Source organism: Equus caballus, chromosome 15, assembly GCF_041296265.1.
Source record: "Equus caballus isolate H_3958 breed thoroughbred chromosome 15, TB-T2T, whole genome shotgun sequence".
Lineage (NCBI taxonomy): Eukaryota > Metazoa > Chordata > Mammalia > Perissodactyla > Equidae > Equus > Equus caballus.
The window spans coordinates 102,084,847-102,105,800 of record NC_091698.1 but is presented as its reverse complement, the minus strand read 5'-3'; the positions used below and the strand labels follow the sequence as shown (position 1 = coordinate 102,105,800).

The 20,954-nt window shown below is 41.5% G+C and overlaps 1 long non-coding RNA gene across 1 annotated transcript; it reads right to left on the bottom strand.

The window, feature by feature from the left end:
* Positions 1-7,240: 7,240 nt before the first annotated feature.
* Positions 7,241-13,394, bottom strand: LOC138917768 (uncharacterized). The gene is made up of 2 exons (XR_011426216.1): positions 13,203-13,394; positions 7,241-9,437 (listed from the first exon to the last, which is right to left on the bottom strand). It is a non-coding gene; the product is annotated as an uncharacterized lncRNA (long non-coding RNA).
* Between the last annotated feature and the right edge of the window lie 7,560 nt (positions 13,395-20,954).

Genomic DNA, 20,954 nt, shown 5'->3' with positions numbered 1-20,954 from the left:
CTGATGCACTTTCAAAGATATCTATGACTCACATCCTCTGCTGTCCATTTCCTCTTCCATGTCACATAGTTAAAGTCAACACGTTCAGAGATTTCTCTCCACTTTGGCTAAAAATTGCTATAAGCATATATGGGTCTTGAGTCAAAATTAGAAACAGAAATAGTGGTCCAATTCTTTCTTCACACGTAACAATTGCTAATTTCCATTAAGGAAAGAAGCTCTGCTGCAATTTTCCTAGACCTGCAAATTAATGGTTGCTGAAACCTAGCAACAATTTTAGGAAAATGGACTTTAATTTTGTCAAGTGTCACTTGGCTGTCATTAGCCATGCTTCTATTCTGCTGTGCATAAGACCAGGCACCACAGTAGATTTTTTTTGAGAAAGCAGAAGTGTTAGTAACAGGAGCTCTTAGTGGTGTGCTTAGCTACTCAGCCTTTTTTGGGGGTTGGCTATTTGGCTTTTGGAAGAATTATAGGGTTTTTGTGTCAGTGAAAAGCAGTTTCTCTCATTTCCACTGTAAAATATGGCAGAATTATATATGATGGTGTCTATTCATGTACTTAGCAACACTATCAGCCATTATAAATTCCCGGGTGTTGAACTCACTCCAGGTGCCCTTAAAGTACCATTGTTGAATTAGGATAAAAATGGATGGCCATTTAAATATGGATATGGTCAAACAAGAGAATAGGAAAATAATCTAGTTAACCCAGAAAGGAGCACGTGAAATCCACAGAGAAGGAAGTTAAAGTTTGCTGTTTCAGTCTTTCCACTATGATCCACCCTATTGATAGCTGCACAACGGGACTCCTGGGTATCCTTAGTCCCTCACTTAAATTGTTTGAACTGGTGCCTCCAGCCCCCAGCAAGTCTCAAGCTGTATCGACCAGAAACAAAAACCCGTTTCAAGAAGAATTTGACATTCGATTTGCTGAATCTAAAGGCGATACTATCCGTAAACTCAAACACCTTTCTACGTCAGTCGTATCTCAACAAAGCTGTGAAATAAAGATAAATAGATAAAACGCCTCATGCTGGTGTTAAAAATATCAGCATCTATGTTTTTGACCATAAGCGGAAATATATTGAATGAATTGTTTTTCAAAATAACAACGGCAAAGCTATGTTTGTAAAAAGGATTTCAGAAGAAAAAATGAATTCTGCTCTCCCAAAGAGTGGGCCCCATCACATGTCCTTGAGCCCTCCCACACGAGGTCACAGCACCTCCAGCACTGCAGGGCTGAAGCCTGAGAGGGTAAACCGATCCCTGATAGAGGCGAGTGATGCATCTTCAGAAATGCTCTCTGTGGTCACTTCCTGTGTGTTTCTTTTCAGATCAGGTGCCATGAGCCTTGGTCCTCTCGGAAGGTTTCAAGAGCTTCCTATTTCATATGAGGAAATCTATGCCCCCACCAATGAAATTTAGCACACTCTTTTACAACTTGGTTTCCTGAGATGGAAGGAGTTGTGGACAAGGACAAGCCCCACATATTGAGATTGCTGTCCGGGTCTCCTACATTTATCAACTGCAAAAAAGGAAAAAAACTAGACAAATACCGGAAATAAAGGCTCAGTTTTCTTAAATGTTCCAGGGAGATTTCTGAGTGATTCTTCTGAAAGCTGCTAAGTGGTCTGTCTGTGGGAATCCTGCAGGGAGGGCTGGCGGCACTGTGGTGGGAGACCAAGAGAGGCACCAGACAGCAGCTACGGGCACGTGCTCTCTTTGTGAAGGCAGCGCTGAAATAAAGCCTCCGCCTGCCCCAGATCAGAGCATCAGGACTTCAGAACAGGTCCCGTTACTTAGTGACATGAGACATCTCTGAAATTACTTGACTCTCCAAACCCAGATACTCCTATTAGGCAAATGGCTACATGAATAAGTACCTAGTTGATGGAAATATTGTGAAAATCAAATAAAACACATAGGTAAAGATGCTTTAGATTGGAAATCCGTTTGGATAAATAGGGCTGTATAGTTATTACGATCAGTGTATCATTATCTACGGCCACAGTAATCGGGAGTAAAACAGAACCACAAAACCCAGTGGCTTAAAGTGACAAATATTTACTTAGCTCATAGGTCTGAGGTAGCTTGAGCCATTCTTCTCTCATTTGGGCTCCCCCATGAACCTGCCGTCAACCGTGTGTTTCCAGGCAGTTCCACGGGTGGGGCTGGGCTAGTTGGCTGGCTGACCAGCATATCTTGGTCCCAGGAGAGCCATCAGTCTCTTCTCCTCCATGTCATCTCTCACCCACCAGCAGGCAAGCCTGGGCTTGGTTTCAAGTTTCAGGTGGCTTTTCAGGACAGTGAGCAGAAGCAGCAAGGCCTCCTGAGGCTAGGCTAAGAGATAGCATGCTGTCATCTCTCTTGAATCCTCCTGGCCAAAGCAAGTCACAAGTCCAGCCCAGATTCAGGGAGTGTGAGAGAGAAGCCACCTCTTGATGGCATGACCTGCAAAGGTTGTGGATACTGGCGTGGGTTTGAAGAATTGTGGCTACCTTTCAATCCATCTACCACTGTTATGGACTGAATCATGTCTCCCCATTACGCAAGTGTTGAAGCCCTAACCCCTCAGTACCACAGAATGTGCCTGATTTGAAGATAAGCTCTTTAAAGAGGTAAAGTTAAAATGAAGGCTTACCGTGGGCCCTGATCCAATATGTCTAGTGTCCTTGTAAGAAGACGAGATGAGAGCACACAGAGAGACACCAGGGATGTGCACACACAGGAAAGGCCAGTTGAGGACACAGCGAGAAGGCAGCTGTCTGCAAGTCAAGGAGAGAGGCCTCTGAGAAATCAACGCTGCTGACACTTTGATCTTGAAATTCCAGCCCCCAGAATTGTGAGGAAGTAAACTTCTATTCTTTAAGCCACCCAGTCTGTGGGACTTTGGTATGTATGATGTGTACGTGGAACAATAATAGAATAATATGAATTCAAGTTGCATAGTAAATCTGGAGTTTTCCTTCCTGGCCTAGAAGTGAGGAGTTGAGAGTGAACACAGGAGCAGGAAAGAAAATAACATTTTGGAGCAGATAGATGATCTTGTATCTGACATGCCCCATTAAAACACCTGGGGAAATTTAAGGAACCAGCACACAAGTGGTTGGTGAAGGGTCAGAGTGCCTCATGGTTTTGTTACTGTATCTGGCACTTGAAAATTCTTTGGTTTCCACATTGAGCATACGGATGAGCGGTGACTGTTTAATGGTCTACATTTCTAGGAGTCTTAAACTCTAAGTAAACAGTATTTTTATTTGCTACTTCCCATGCTCATACGTGGCTACAACTATATTTCATAGAAAAGAAGTAGATTCATCCTTACAACGGTGTATGTCAGGATTGTTTAGTCTATGCTGTGGCAAAAAGTAAGCCCCAAATCTTAATGTGGGATTATAAAGAAGTACACTATTGCTCATATTAGTCCAACCAGGCCAGATGACCCTCTTCTGTCTTGCAGCCACGCCATCTGACCTCTGAAGCAACCGAGGGGAGAAGTGGAAAACGGCATAAGAGGAAAGGAAATGAAAGAAACGGGGTGGCAGATCAAACCCTCCAGTTTCTGTACTGTAATTGTAAGAAGTTCTCTTATGCTTTCATGTTTGTATCCTTGAAAGACACAGAATGCAAGGGTAACCTGTTTAGTTTGCCTTTGCCATACGGGAAGCAGATACTTAAGAGAAGAGAGAGGAGACCTTGGCTGCAGCTCTGCTGTGTATGGCGAGACTCCTACCCAGTGTCTGGAGCGTGGGGCAGACTTGACATAAAGGGAAGGGCCAGCCCGAGTGTCCCAATCAGAAAACGATCTCCATTTCCACTGCCCTCCCCTTACTCCTCCATCCGTCCCTGTGGAGAGGACTCTCAATTCCAGGCCTATGCTGTTTTCATGGGGTGTTAAGATGTTTGAGAGGTTTCTGAGTACAAGAAAACATATTTTGGTTCCAATGTCATCATATTAGTTCAAGTTCAGAGGCTTCCAATCTCTGCTGTCATCTATGGCCCCATCTTTGAAAAGTGTGAATGACTGAAGAACTGGACAAGAAGACAGATGCTGCCTGAAACTGTCCCCTCACCGAGCCCTCCCCTTCCATCTCACTGTGATTACATCAAATGCCACATGAGGGTACAGCAGGTCGTTTATCCATCCAAGCAAAGGACCTACCAGATTTATGAGCCTGAAGTCATACAACAAACATGTATCAAACACTAGCAACATCCAAGATCCCAGGTTCAGAGCTCCAAAAGTACTAGCATAGCTCATCCTTGAGATAATACTGTGAAGCAGGTTTTCTCATTGCCACTTTCAGGCCGCAGTCACTGAGCCTCAAGGCTGAGCCAGTGCTAGACGCTAAGGCGGACCTGCCTGCCCTGTGACTTTTCTGTTAGAACATTTACAAAAAGACAGCTGTATGGTCATGATGGGAGCTAATGATGAAGTCCTAAATGCTGCGAAAACAATGAAGGCAGCTTTTTGAATCCAGTCTCTCCGCCGAACTTCACATGCCCTTGCGCGCTTTGAAGGAGGAGTAACCTTTGAGCCACAGGAGCAAGTGAGCCCATCACTACATTAGCAGGGTGGACAGGCGGACGGGGGTCCACTGAGTTCATTAGCATTTCCCTGAATTGACTCTAATTCACCATTTAGTCCAGAAGGCAGCAATTTGCTAGAGTACAGTCTCCTCCAGGACATCCTCCCTACTCCATTACAGCAAGTCGGTGGCTGGGCCCAGGAGTAGTGTGCAGGCCAAGTGACTCATGCCTGCAGTGGTCACGACAATAAGGATTGATGCGTTCAAGGCAAGAACAAGATTTATGGATCTCCTTACTGATATGATTTACTGAAAGCCAGCTTTTATTACCGAAGAGCCGGCTGTGGACTCATGCTGGGTGTGCTCTGGATAAATGGCTGGGGTGCAGCTCTGCAGGCGGCTGCCAGGAACAAGGAAGAGGAAAAGGGTAAAATAGAGAAAGAATTTTACAGATGAGACACTTGTCGAAAATGTAGGGGCTCCAGGGCTCCAGGAATAGCTGGCTCTCGTGAGCTAAAAAAAAAAAAGGCACTGTTTGCAGGCAGTGGACAGTCGGAGGCCTTGTCACACTAACCACCGCATGGGCAAGACTGATTTATGGAAGGGCCAATAATGGGAAAGAAATAAAGATTGATTGGCTCTAGAGCACGTTTGGAGTGTAGTGGAGACCACGGAGAAATAAGGGGAGGGAGGCAGTGGATTCTGAGGAAAGCCTCATCTGCAGGTACACATGCAGGGCTGACTTGAAAATAAGGAGATGGGGGGAAAATTAATTATTGCGCAACTCAGCATCGCATGGGTGTGGATAGGTTGCCAGGGACACTGTGATGTCTGTCCTCCAAGCAACCAAACGTATGGCTGTCTTACTGTGAGCCCAGTGCTCTGCTACGTATCACATGGGAGAGAGGAGCTTAAGACTCAGGCTGCCTTCTTGGAAGATAGGAAAGATGACAGTGTTTCAGCACAGTGTTAGCTGTGCGTGTCTGGAAATAAGACATGCACCGCTAACAGACAGTGAACAGCCCTAAGGTCCAACACTTCTCCTTGGAGGGATCCTGGGCTCTTCTCTCCCTCAGTGGTTAAGGACTACTCTTCCTCAAGGTCTTAGCTCAGCAGCCTCTTCCTTGGGGAACCTATCGAAGACTCTGAAAGTTGTCATCCCACCTCATACGCTTTCATAGCAATGTGTCCTGCTCCTTAAACTATAACACACTGTTACTTCACATGGACACTTTTTGTTTGTTTGTCTGCCCCCTATACATTACACTGTATGTTCACTAAGAGCAAAGACTTTCTATCAATAGTGCCTTGCACATAGTAGATGCTGAATAAATATCTATGGAACGAATTATCTATTCTGTTCATTCATCCCATCATTCAAAAATATTTACCAAATGGCTACCCTGTGTTGAGTGCTAAAATAAAAATATATTCAACCGTGATATGTGCCTTGTAGAGAAGCAAAATACAGGCATGTAAAGGGAAATGGGGGGGGGGGCTATTTTAATTTAAGAAATCAGGAAATGCCTGTGATGTTTCTCCTGAGATTGTATAATAAGAGCCAGACATTCAAATATCAGACAGAACACTTCTGGCAGCGGGAAGTGGTAACCAAAATACCCAAAAATAGGAGCCATCTTTATCTGTTTGAAGAACAGAAAAATATAGTGCAGCTAGAACTGAGCTCACTTATTCATTTGTTTGCTCATTCATTTCTTCATTCACTGACTCAGTCTTTCATTCAACAACATGAGGCTCTGCGTTAGGTACACAGAATACAGACACAGGCAACGTTAATCCTCCTCTCAGGTTGCTGGCAGCCTTGTGAAATAGCTCACAGGGGCCAGAGAGAGCAGAGACAGTTTGGCTTCTCAAGGTGAGGCCCTTAGACCCCTTGGCATCCCTGAGACACTTTCACAATTTCAAGGGTCACTGTCATTTTCCTAAGACATTCATAGGTCAGCCGCCTTTTCACAGAATTAACGTTTGCACAGGTGGTTTCAAAGCAATGGAGGCAAAAATTTTTGGCACTTTAGCATGAATCAAGGCATTTGCAACACACTGGATCTATAGTCATGGAAAAATGCTATCAGTGAAAAAAAAGGCCTGTTTTGTTTAAGAAGGTACTTGATTAATTGGTTACATTATTAATTTTATTAAATTTCACCAGTGATTTCATGTCCTCTAAATATTCTTTATGGTGAAATGGGAAGTACTCATGAAGTGTTCTGCTACATATGGAGGTACACAGGCTGCCTCAAGGAAATCATGTGTGTGACTGTTGGAGTTGCGACCTGAACTAGTCAGTTCTTTTCGTGGAACACCATGTCTGCTTGAAAGAACCTCTGACAGCAAACTAATCACTCAGGCTTGACTGGCGGACGCATTCTTAAAAATGAACAGCATCAACTTGTCAATTTAAGGAAATCAATTGGCAATTTTTGTTGCCAATTATAAAGTTCAAGCTCTCAAGAGAAAAATTAGAATTTTGGAAAACGCAAATCTGCCACTGTGATCCTGATAGCTTTCCTATAAGTAAAGAATTTTCTGATGAAGTTGGTGTGAGAATAGTAAATGTGATTTCTTGACAATGTATAATAAAATGTGCTAACATTTGAAGAGCTGTATAACTCAAATGAGCCAATGATTTTTCAAATGACCGACGCGTGATGTTACAAAATCATGCATAGGGAACAGATACATTCAAACTGCAAGATAGACCAATGAATTTTAATGTGCAATACAATGGACATTTGTACAAAATAAAACTTTCCACATTTACCTGAAAAGATTACTAAAACGCTCTTCCCTTTTCCAACTACTTATCTGCATACTGCAACAGACTGAACACAAAAGCCGACGTGAGAATCCTGTGCTCTTCTGCGAAGAGAGACATTAATAAGAAACACAACCCGTAAAACCAATATCCCTTTTCTCGCTAACCTTGTGCCTTGAAAAAGTTATTTTTCATTAAAAACTGTCATTTATATTAGCATTGTTTTTCATTATCAACAATTTATTGATATTAATATTTTAATTTTGAATTTTATGTTAAAAACATTAACAATATTTTAAAAATTTCTGTTTTAATTTCTAATGCTGTATATATTGATAGATATAATTTGCATAAACAAAACACTAAGGATTCGTGAAACCAAAATGTTTGAGAGCCACTGTTCTAGGGTATATTGAGAGAAAAAAATTGGAACTAAATAAGAAGAGAAGTCTATGAAATTTGTAATTGTTTGGCTTCATAGGCAAATCTGATGATGAAAGTCACTCCCAGTGATATCCAAATAGGCTTAAAAAAATTTCCTCTAAAAATAACCAAAAAATTCTCATGAATTTTTCCTAATATAAAAGATGTTTTACTGGTATATGTATCATTCATTATTTTACTTGAAAACATACCTAGCGTTTGTCGATGGATTTCTATGTGCAAAGCTCTGTCCCAAGTGATTTATATGTATTAATTTGTTTAATTCTCAAATCAATCCTGTGAGGTATATATTATTATTTTCATATTTTACATTAGGAATTTAAAGTAAAAAGAGTTAAGTAATTTTCCCGAGGTTCCCTAATAGATGGTAATAGGCACACCAAGTCAGAGGGCTCCAGAATCTACCACACAAAGATACAGTTAGTCAGCAGAATATAGTGAACACAAGTATAACATGTTGTTTGATGTATTTTCTTTTCAGAAATGTCATTTTTGCAGGTGGGTCGAAATTTCTAGTTACAGACAATGACACCTCTCTGCTGATGGTGAAAGCCTAAATCACCTCGGCTCCTGGGACCTCCCCTCTGATACTGGCCCACCCTCCATCATATCCACTCCACAGCTCACATGCTTACACAGACTGGAAGGGAAGAGATTTTCCTCTTTGTTTAAAAAATATTAAATCCATACATTTGTTATGTACGACCTGTTAGACGTTTCGCCATAAAGGAACATAATTCTCTAAGTAACATCGGAATATTCATTTTAATCTAATTATGCTTTAGTCTTCTGAATAATGAGCAACTAAAGTGCTTAGCAGTAATAGAGTCAGTGACGGCATCTGTAGAGGGGGAAGAGAGGGGTTGGCGAGGCCCTTCGGACCCTGCTGTCTGCCTCCCAGAACTACTCTGGTGCTTGAACTCTGGCCAGTCACCCAGGCTCCTGCTGCCCTTTCGGTCTGAGCACCACCCAGACGCCTCTGATTTGGAGACACTCAATTTATCAAAACAGTTTGTTATGGTAAAAACTATTTGATGTCAAGGAAGCCATGTGATCTTTTTTGCATGTACTTTTCCTGGAATAAGAAATCAATTTGCCCATATTCTCCCATTCCTGGACTCCCAGGGTGTTGGGACGGAGAGACGCGTCTTCTAAGGGCTCCCCTGGCAGGCAGGTCTTCTTCCTCAGCCCAAGTCGGGTTCACTTGGGGGTCTGATTCAAAAGACAGCTGGCTGAGCTTCACTTCCCACACGTTTGACGCAGCGAAGGCCTGACTTGTGATCCAGGAATCTGAATTTCTGTAAATACGCCCAGTGATTCTGATGCAAGTCTTTAGACCATGATTGGAGAACGAGCATTTTTACCTTGGCATTCTCTCCCAAGAATAATGTTCACTTAATATTTCAACCATCCTTTTCCTCCCACCCCACCCCTTAAAGGTGAATTTTGCATGGAGTCCTGTGCTCATAGACCCACGTTCTCACTGCATACCAAATGCACACTAATAACTCCCGAATATGGAATTCCAATTGTGAGTTCCCTGAACATTCATGTGTATTCTTCTCTCCTTCCCCGTGGCCATGTTCCCAGGCTTTCACAAGCCCTTACTGAGATCTTTGTGACAACTTCATAGTTCGTTTCTCTGGATTATCTTCTTCAAATTTCTTGCTCTTCTTTCTCTATCTCCTATTGAGAAGATATGTCATAGTGAGTGCAACGTTATAATTTCGTATTAATTCTTCACTTGGGTAATCGTATTTTGATTGTTTAATTATATTTTAAGTTGCAACTACTTTTTTTTTTTTTTACGATTATTACTATTATTACCAAGTTCCAATAGTTAGAGAAAACAAACAACTTAGCGGTTGATCAGGGCACTACTGCATTCAAATTGACTGAATTTATTTATGGTCTCATTTGTCTGCATTTTGTTTGGTTCTATTGGCCCTAAACAAATACCTGAATATGTGCACTTTAATGACTTCTTTAAGTAAAAATGCTCCCTAAAAGTACTGGAAATTCTTAATAATAGATAATTTCTACAGAAGATACTCGTGTATAAATGGAGCTTCTAAGGCCCCTTACTATGATTTGTTGAGCCCAGTTTATCCCCCTGGGCTGAGACCTGGGTTTATTGTGTGTGGAGAGTGTTGCCACCAGCTTCAGAGATGCACATGGCCATCATCTGCCTGTCTCTTCCAGGTGCGTATTCCAAGGTGCATCCCCCAGAGTTCCCGGTTCAGTCGTTTTGGAGTTGTGCCCGGGCATGCGTATTGGGGGAAGCATCCACAGATGATCCCAATATGCACCTCTGCTTCAGAAACCCCTGAGGCCCAGGCAGGGCTGAGGCCACCCCTAGCTCTGCTTCAGAGACCTCCCGAGGTACAATGAATGGATCCTGCCATGAGTTTATGGGGACAATTCTTTATCAATGGTCCTAACTTCAAAAGTCATGCTAACTTCAAGGGCTTGTAACTCATTTGGCAGCAATTCCTGGCCTCGACTGACTTGAGACTATGAAAAATATTTATTTATCTCACTCACTGTGAATATTTTATGTTGCTGCAGATATAAAAAGTTAAGGGACTGGCCTGGTGGCAGAGCGCTTAAGTTCTCACGTTCTGCTTTGGTGGCCGGGGGTTGGACGGTTAGGATCCCAGGTGCAGACAGGGCACTACTTGTCAAGCCATGCTGTGGTAGGCGTCCCACATTTAAAGTAGAGGAAGATGGGCATGGATGTTAGCTCAGGGCCAGTCTTCCTCAGCAAAAAGAGGAGGATTGGCAGCAGATGTTAGCTCAGGGTTAATCATCCTCAATAAATAAATAATAAAAATTTAAAATTCTTTTAAAACAAAATAAAATGTTTGAATACAGAATGTTGCACCAAAACCCACTGAGGAGTGTTTCAAAATATAGGATATGATGTCTGGATTATCTGTCCGGGATTACAGCTAAGTGATTCTGGACTGGTGTATGCTAATGAAATGGAGCTCTGTTCTCCAGATTAAGATAATCCACTGTCTGAGAAAATTCACGGATAATCTTGAAAAGATCAGTTAGTGTAGCTGACTGTTCCCAGAGGGCCGCTGCTCTGGGAGGGGCCCTCAGGGGATGCTCACAATTTTTGGAATCAGATGGGTTTTGTTTTGTTTTGTTTGTTTGTCTAATGACAAAACAAAAAGAATTCCAGATGCCTCATAAAAGCAGTTTCTATTTTAAATAAAAGTTTTAATAATGATTGGTTTGACCAGGTGTGTATTTTGAGATCCAAAGTAATATGGTTTGTAGACTCAAGAGAAAAAAAAAAATCCTTCCAAACTAAATGGAAAACAGAAAGAAACGTTTCAGTTTACATTATTAGTCTAGACAATCTCTAGGATTTCTTTTCTTCAACAGTCACTTGAGTAAAATGTGTACGTTTATGATTTGGAAACTAATTAAACCACGCGCAAGGCAGCCCCCCCATGGCCGTCTGTCTGCAGCGCAGAGAGCTTCCAACCGCTCCACTTTAAAGACGGCCTTTTAAAAATTCAAATGCAAATCCACTTCCTGGGATGTGCTTAAAGCATTCTCCTTTGCTCAGTGAAGGGTGAGAATAAAAAGAAAGCCCCAGGGTGACACTGGAAAAGATGCTAATATAAGGTTTATGATTTGAAAACATAAATGAGCAGCAATTTGTTGAAGTTTCCTGGGGTTACTATTTTATATATATTTATACATATATATGTATATATTTGTAGTGTACATATTTATATGCTATATGGATACATATACTTGAACTGTAATCCAAACTCAGGGAATTGATGAGAGAGTGCCAAGTAAAACTTAACGTCTATTTTGCTTGTATTTTTAAGATTGATAAATTTTGTGGCTCAGTTTTAAGGCAACTTCAAGAATCGACCAAGACTAAATTGACGAAGCATAGCAAGTAAAATTAAAACATTTTACACCTGAAATTCAAATATTCCCTCAAAGCCTCGGAGACTGTACATTCAAGAGCCTCTGGGGCGCAGGTTCCAGGACCAGCTGAGGAGGCGTCACCAGCTGGGAAAATTAAGAGGGGGTGTCATCCATCTCAGCCTCATTCAAAGGGGAGCACCCCCTCTGGGTTTAGGTAAAACACACAAGGGCCTTATGCAATTAACCGCACCCCCGACCCCGATCCTAGGTCGGATACTGACACAATCACTCTCTCCTGGAGAAACACAGGTTATAACGAAAGACATTGCTGATACCTCCCACGTGAAGCATGGGTAAGTGGAAAAGATAAACAAAAATTCATCATTTTCAATAATGCTCCACCAAAACCCAATTGATCTTCTTTTTAGTTTCATTCATTCTTTCTTTTCTTCCTACCCTCCCCTGTCTTACCAGCTAACACAGCCTTTCGTAACCCTACCTGCATAATAAAACCATCCAGGGAGTTTTCAAAATACCAAGGCAGGACCCTACTCTAGAGCAAACGCTTTGGTGCTCTGCTGTGGGAGCTGGGCATCCTTCTTCAAGGGTTCCCCAGGTGATGCTAATGCACAGCCAAGGGGAACACCACTGGGACAGCTCGGCCCTCAACATCGCCCCTGCCAGCAGAGATGGCCGAGTGAGACAAGGAGGCCGGCACCTCCCTCAGGAGAGCTGCTGGTGAGGAAAAGGAATGATTGAGAAGAAAATCTTCCCTTGGTTTATACTTACTCGCTGATGCCTCAGCCTGTTCAGAAAAGGGAAAATAACCAATTCTACAGAGTACTATTCAAAACGGACACTATACTTAGTGGAGTTGTTACTTTCTTATTTTCTTTTACCTGTTTGTGATCATTTCATTTTATAAAAATGAGAGATACTTTAAGGAATTCATGACTTTTAGAATAATTGCTAATGTCAAAAATAGCACTTTTTTCTAAAATGAAAATTCTTTTTGTAGTACAAAGAAGGAAACACACTTCTTCCTCTTCAGCACGAAACCAGGAGGGCTCAAAATATAAGGAGCTTTGATTTTGAGTGAAAAATATATTATCTGCCAATAGTTATCATTTATTGAACTGAGAAGTGAAATGAGGTACTTTTTTTGGTCTGTTTTAATGATTTTGTAATTTTATACTAATTCATTCTGTCACCAGGCTCATATGCTGGTTGGTAATGCGTCCAGGCAGAAACATGTTGTTAACTGTATTCATTTCTATAATATATATAAATAATATTTTATGTAAGTTATCAACGGTACATTACATTGGGTATTAACTCATTTCGCCATCTCTATTCATGGATATGCCATTTTATAAAAGGTTTTTCTATTGACTTGGAACAGATTTCCTCTGTCTGAACCCAGAAGGGACACTAAAGAGACATGAAGTAAACTAACATTTATCAAACACCTAGTATTTTCCACACATTTTAAATAAAATATCTGATTAGACATTCACTATAGCCACATGAGGTCTTATCATTCTCACTCACAGATGAAGACAGTGGATCTCAGGAGAGAAAGATGACCGCTCCAAGCCAGGCGTCTCGTAAGTGCTTGCGACAGGATCAGAACCAAACTGGAAGACGGTACAGGGAGGCAGCTTCTCAGTTCAGCTGAGAAAGAACTTTCTTATAATTGGAGCTATCTGTCACTGGGATGACAGCCGCTCGCAAGGTCTGATCACATGGGAGATTTTCCAGCAGAGGGTTAACATATGTGTTTATTCTTGAGAAGCATCTTCTTTCCTGCCTCGTCTGATAAACATCCTCTCATTCTCGAGACCAAGCTCAAGCCCGCTCCTCTGGGAAAGCATCCTGACTTCTCCAGCCTTGTTTGTCTTGTAGTAAACAGAATTTTGTCCTCACCTTCTCTGCAGTTCGTGTCACATTACTCTGCGTGTGTTGACACTGTCAACACTCCTGCTAAGACACACACCATTTTTCTACTCCAATTGTCATAGTACAGTGTTTTATATATGGAAAGGACTTAAATAACACGAGTTAATAAAATGAATAACAGACTTTTCCAAAGAAACAGAAGCAATACGATGTGTGTTTATACATATATATGAAGAGAGAGTTTTGTTTATATATAAAGACATTTATTTTAAGGAATTGTCTCAGGTGATTGTACGGGGTGGCAAGTTTGAAATTTGCAGAGGAGAACAGCAGGATGGAAACTCTGGTGGGAGCTGATGTTGCAGTCTTAAGTCTGAAGGCAGACTGGAGGCAGAATTCCTTCTTCTTGGGGGGACCTCATTCTTTTCTCTGAGACCTTCAACTGATTAGATGAGGCCCACTCACATTATCGAGTGTAATCTGCTTTACTCACTGTCTACAGATTTAGATGTTAATCACATCTAAAAAGTACCTTCAAAACAACATCTAGACTGGTGTTTGAGCAGACAGCTGAGCACCATAGCCTAACCAAATTGGTGTGTAAAAGCAACCATCATGATCAGTAAACGATGTTGAACTCATTTGGCAATCTCCAGATCCTGAGTTTTCCAGACCAGTGAAATTTTAAATAATATAAAATTTGGAGCTAGCTAACGTGATATTAATCTCTTTATTTTGTCAAATTAAGAAATTAAACAAAAAATTTCTATCATTCAATAAAAGAATATGTAGCTTTGATACAAAAAAACCCCCCAAAAATGGAAAAGATATAATGGAATAAAATATATTTGATACATATGATTTTCAAAAACATGATACAGTGCTTATTTTAACCCAGTACCCGTTTGCAGACCATGTTTTAGTAGCCTTCCATGCTGAGATTCTGTGATTCTAACATCCTAACTGATACTTTGCACAAGGACTAATGCTAAGTTGTCAAAACACACATGCCCCTCCCACTATTCCTCCTCTGTCCTCCTGTCTTTCCTCCCTGGTAATGCTCTTCTTTTCTTCCCCTCACTCTTTCTACCAGTCATCTGTGGCTGTTGCAGGGGCAAATCTTTCACTAAAATCATATGACTTGCAATGCTTTTGTCTCCAAATAACAGTCAAACCAACTCAAACAGGCTCCTTGTATAAAGAACAGCATAATATGAAATCCAGAGGTAAGGTGGATTTCAATGTTAACTTGATCCAGTAACTCTGGCTAAGAACTCTCCTATCTTTGCCCTTCTCTGTAGGCCAGCTTTCTACATAGGCTGATAGCATGACATCGAAGTAATCTTTGGCCTTACATTTACATGGTACAACACCATGAAAAACTGAGAAGAGGTCACTTCCAGGAGATCTTAACAAGATAAGAAGAAACACCCATAAAAATTCCTAATTGTCATCACTGGCCCAAATTGGGTCTCATGCCTTTTCCTCTTAATAATTCAGGAAGTGGAATTACCCTTAAATCAATCAAGTTCATTCTTGAGACTGAGAAAATTGATTCATCTTCCTTTGAGACATAGGAGATCCTTGAAAAATGAGTGGATAAGGGGCCAGCCGGTTGGTGTAGTGGTTAAGTTCACACGCTCTGCTTTGGTGGCCCGGGGTTTGCAGGTTTGGATCCTGAATATGGACCTACACATCGCTTGTCAAGCCATGCTGTGGTGGCATCCCACATACAAAGTATAGGAAGATTGGCAACAGATGTTAGCTCAGGGCCAATCTTCCTCACCCAAAAATAAGTAAATAAATAAAAACAAGTCAAGATTCTGATTCTGATTGGAAGGAAGAGGAAGTGGTTGCTCCATCAGTAGCTAACCATATCTACTAGGTCTACCCCGTTATTCATCCAACATTCACATATGTGCTACTTTGCGTACATTTCCTTTCAAAAATGCTCACACCTATAAAAATACACTAACCTCTTTCCCAAAATTGCACAACCTGAAGTCTTATCTACTATGTCCAGTTCCAAGTCTAGGGCGGTTCAGTGATGTGCTTTCTTCTCTATCAGGTCCCAATGCCTGGAGATCCCTGATGATGATGAATTATGTGTCACTGAGACATTCCACACATGTGGTGGGAATGAACAGGAAAACTCTAAAAACAACCCCAAATCTCCTGTTTGGAAAGGGGAAGAAGGGAAACTGGCTACCTGTGGCCACTGACCCATAACACCTAACCCATAACACTGACCCGTGATCACTGTTGGGTGATTCTAGAAAGGACTCTTTGCCTGGTTAGAGAGCTCTTGGTCAGGTTCCAGGGATAATCTCCCTTTTCCTTTGCTTCTGTGGCCATATCCTTGATAACAAAGGAAGGTGTTCCTTTGGGGAACTTGCCCCATTGTCACAGTTTTGCAGACCTGGAGGTTGACTTAGAGTTGAGCAATCTTTGTAGCCAAGCTCTGGTTCCTATGGCAGGAGATCTCCTTTAAAGACTTGGTATTCTCTAGTCCGTTACACTTTCTGTTACTTCCGTGACCGAATACCATAACCTAAGATATTCCTTGATCAAGATTTTAAAAGTGGATATTTTTGTCTGTTAGTGATAATGTTCTGCTCACTGTCCATCCCTCGATGCCTTAGCATAATGTTTGCTGATTTAATCTTGGCCTCTGCCTCTTAGCCACTTGGAAGACTCTGGCCTCAAGCAAAAACATATGCCCATTGGACCCGGACCACATCTCAGGTGTATCTTCACAAAGAGTATGAGCATCAATTTTCTTTTAAAGCAGAGAACCCTAAATTGGGGGTTGGGGACTGAGATGAGAGATGGAGGGGATATAATTGCCTCTATTTATGTTATCTTTACCTTGTGATGGTTATTATTATTATTTTAATGTTTTCAATGAAAACAGATTCAAGATTTTGGATTGTGAGCCACAGACAAAGATGGTCTTATTTTGGAAAATCGTGGGGTTTTTACCCCCTTACTAAGATTACGTCTTTACATAGGTTCTTATTGATCACTGTAAGAGGCAACTCACACGGTCCAAAACCCAGATTTTTTTCCAGTTAAGTCTCTTAATGCTCAAGCATCAGTGGTCATCACAGATTAGAGTTTGGTAACTACATTGTTTTGCATAGGAAAGATTGCCAACGGCCCAGTCTAGAAAAATAGATTTCTCACTACCTTTTCTTTACCTCCTTCACATAGAATCTGCCTCCATTTTAGCATCTGTTACCTGTATCCACTCATTCCCAGGGATCAAATTTTGCTGATTGTAAGCAACAGAAAAATAGAATACGGATATTCTTTTCACCAAACATCTAGTAAGAGCCATTCTTTAAGAAACGTATTTTGGAAACATCGCTTGAACACAAAGGAGTAAATAGTGCAGAGATTTCTTAGGAGTGCTTTGAGCTTATAGCATAGAACTCTGCATATTCTTAATGAAGGCAGCTGTGCTCTCATGCCATCATTAACACAAAGATTTCCTTTTATAATGAGTTCAGTGGGTAATTGATTAAAATAGGGGAATTGGTTATTTTCTATCAAAAATACGTATAGTTAGAAGGTACAGAGATTCAGAATTAAAGAGTGTGTAAACACTAGAAACTTACAGCTTTTTTACTATTATTATTTTAAATAATAATTCTGACTGAATAATTCTCCTGAAGTCAACATAAATATCTCTTTTCTTTTTTCTCCAAGTCTTAGAATCTCAATTTATACATTTGTTCTAAATTCGAACTTAAGGCGTATTTTCTATTTTGAGTTTTTTTAAAGAGATTACAGTAACAATTCACAGCTCTGCCTTTTAAAATCCTATGCATATTTGCCCCTTTATACTATGATTTACTGGCAACTTGGACACTCTAAGCTTCATTGGAAAAGTCAGATGTACTGCGTTTAGAATCTGCCACGGACAGCTCTTTCTCATCTTCCCTCGTCAATTTTTCTAGGTCTTCCTTGCTGCATGGATCCGATTCTGCCGGAATATTTAAAATCCCTAAATATCCCCTAAAATATGGGAACCTAAGATTGTTCTTGGTAGAATTCATGAATTTTCCCTGGAAATTTATCTCACGGATGCATTTTTGAGACTTTTTATCCCTTTGGTTTGACTTTTCCTTGAGCCTTACCCTGAGTTCCCAGTGAATGTATTTATCTTAGTTTGTCTGAAAAGGCGCTCTGGGATCTGCAGTTTGAACCTGATGACAGATTGATAATTGAAACTGGCTTTTAAAAGTGACATTTTGGTTAAAAGTCATTTCAACAAAGAAAAACAGCTTTTAGAAAGTGTATATTCAATAAAATTCTAGAAGTAGGCCCTGTCTGGCTGTCGTTGAATCTCGCGCCAGTGATGTCTCTGAAATTCTCCAGCCTGGTTAATGCTAAGTGTCTTCTTATAGAGGAGCAGAGGCTGCTTTGCTCATGAACTCCTTTCTCTAGGATAAGAGGAAAGCAAGTCACATGACCACATACCCCATTTCAATGTGCAGTATAGACTGTCCCTGCAAAGATTCTCTCTCTGACTCGTAGTCTTCCTGTGTGAGATGTGAAAATAAACTCCACACAGTGTCGCAAAGATAAACACACCAATGATGGATCACCAACTGATTAATTTCAATAAACTTAAGCCTAAAAAGAAGCAGTTGTACCACAGAAGAAAGCCACTTTTCACTTTATATCTGCAGAACAAACGTCCTTAAGATCACGGCTCTACCTTGTAGAATAGAGTTAGCTTGTTGAAAGAGTCCCCAAAATTCCTCTTAAAATATATACCTTTAGTTTTAATAACTTTGGGGATTGCCTTATATGCAGTCAACAGCTGTTTATTGAATGAGAATGGACAAGTTGTTTTATAAAACACCTTTTTAATAGAGACTCCTGCTAAGGCTTAGTCCAACATGGGAATGCATCCAGGCACACAATACAATCAGAATAGATGAGTGATCCCTGAGGCAGATATGGGAAGGAGACGTACACTTAGAGGCAGGAAAGAAGAATGGTGGCATAGAACTTATGCAGAGAGAATGTAAAAAGACGTGAAGGAGAAGGGATAACGGAGAAAGAAAGGAGAGGCGATGAAGAGCATTAAAAATAAGAGAAAGCAAGTTTCCATTAGACCGCTGGTCCCCAGCAGCCTCAGCACCTGCCTGGTACTTGACGTTAATTTTCTGACTAAACATCATTCACAGCTCTTGAACGGCTCCCTCTTCCTCTAAACCTGAGAGACTTTTATGATTAGAAGAACCAGAGCAGCCCCCAGGAAGGAAATTGTTCTCTATGCTCTGACATCAGTGACCAGAAATACGACCACCTAGAGACCAAGCCAAGGGCTGGACTGGCTCCCAGGTCAGAAGTTCAACGTCTCCATCCTGCTCTGTCGCAGATGTGGTCGATGAGAGGGCACACGCCACCTCCACAACCGCCAGGACTGCCGATGACCACCCGGACTGGAAACAGTCCTAAAAATGCCTCCCTCTCCGAACAAGAGGCATGGCTTTTCTCTAGTGCATTTGTTTTTCATGTTTAACAAGCTGACAGGAGCGATTACTCAAATGCTAACGGCCGACTTACTGGTTAGTCCAACACAAACAAATCGTCCCCAGGCTGTCAGGACCTCCACAGTGTCCACTCTGCTAAAAACCTTTCATACGTCTCCTGCGTCGCAGCAACGCCTGCAAAGGGAGCCACCCTTTCAAATCCTGCATCCCTCTCCCACCAAAAAAAAATATGTATTTGCAGTGTTTTTATTAAGAGGGGGGAGGAAAGAGTTTCCTCAAAGTTTGGGGTGGGAAACAATGAAGAAACACCATCAGGGTGAGTTTACAATGCTCATAACCGGGTCACCATCTGCTTCATTCCTTCATCAGATAAAAGAGCGCCTCTGAACCCTTTATGCTCCCAGCTACATTGTCTGCGAAGATGCTCATGCCTTCAAGCATTAGGCTTTCAGAAAAAGTAAATCCAATTGCAGCCTAGGTTAGGAAACTTTCTGAAACACGTCTCTGGATCAAACTGTTGCCCCACCCCACCCCACCCCATGCCCCCCACTGGAAGGAACATATTTTTTAAGTGTTCACTAAAACATTAGGCTAGTTCAAGTTTTCGATGATTTTTTGTTGATCCTTTAATATCTAGGATGGGTCTCCCAGCAGGATTTGACGCTGAGACAAAAGGGGAGTTGGGGTGCTGTGGTTTCACATCCGTGAAAGTCACTGAGGGAGTCATGTGTACCTTGTCATTTCTGACCCAACTGTGAGAGCTTGCCCCGCTCTGCCCTCTCAGGCTTTCCTGCGTCCCACGGCCCCCCTGAGATGCTAAACAGAGTCACCAAGCCCCTCTGAGGGGGAAGCAGCGTCTGACTTCACAGCTGTCACCGTGTGCTCAGAGTGTCACAACAGTTTAGGGCAGATTAGAGAAAGTCATTTTTGATGAGCATATTAGAAGAGTCGGTTGTCATTAGCATACTGAACTAGGTGGCCTAAACCCACTGGGTCACCAGTGAGCCCCAGGCCGGGCTCTCCAGCCTTTGATTAATGGATGGGGTTAGCAATTAAGAGACCCTCACAGGGTGGAAGTACCGCACCTTCCAAGGCAATTTTGTGTTTTGCTCAAAGGTAATGAAGAGTAAACAGGGAGTTGAGATAAACTCAGCCAGACAAGAATAAAATGCCGTCCATATCACCACGATCCTTCATTTCTGCAATTCTGAGAATTCGGCCCAGCTAGGGGGCCAACTAGCCCACTTGTTTGCGAGGATTGATTAATAATTCTGCACTTTTGACTCAGCCAAATGTTTTCCTTGCATTTGTCCAGGTATTTGAAGAAGATAAGAATTAAATGACAGCTTAAAAGGTATTAAATAGACACATATACAAACATACTCTATCCCATCTACATTAGATGTCCTTCGAATTGGCAGATGTCACACTGATGGAGGAAACAGATGATATGATTTACATTTCAAAAAATGTCCTGCAGTCATTAGGGTCTGTTAAATTATGACACTAAATTAGTGCATGTGATTCGGCCAAGGGAGAGAAAAATTTTAATATGTTAATCAAGGCTAACAGCCAGGTGGGTGTGCTTTGTCTTCCATTTGTCTTTCAATTGAGGGTCAGGATATTAAATTTTATCTCTCACAGTTAAGGTCAGACACCTCCCCCTTGTGGTTCAGTGTAACCGATTCAGTCCTGTTACAACCTGTGTTCAGGTGTTCTGCTTCCACAGGTAGGTCACTTGACAAGCAGAGTCAAATGGCATTTCTGTTATCGTCAATCACCTTGTCCTCAAGTGTGAATGAACTACAGCAAATATAGGACCTTGACACTATCAATAATTAGTTAAGAATGGAAAGAGAATTACACTCCACTCGTAGACATACACCATCACGCA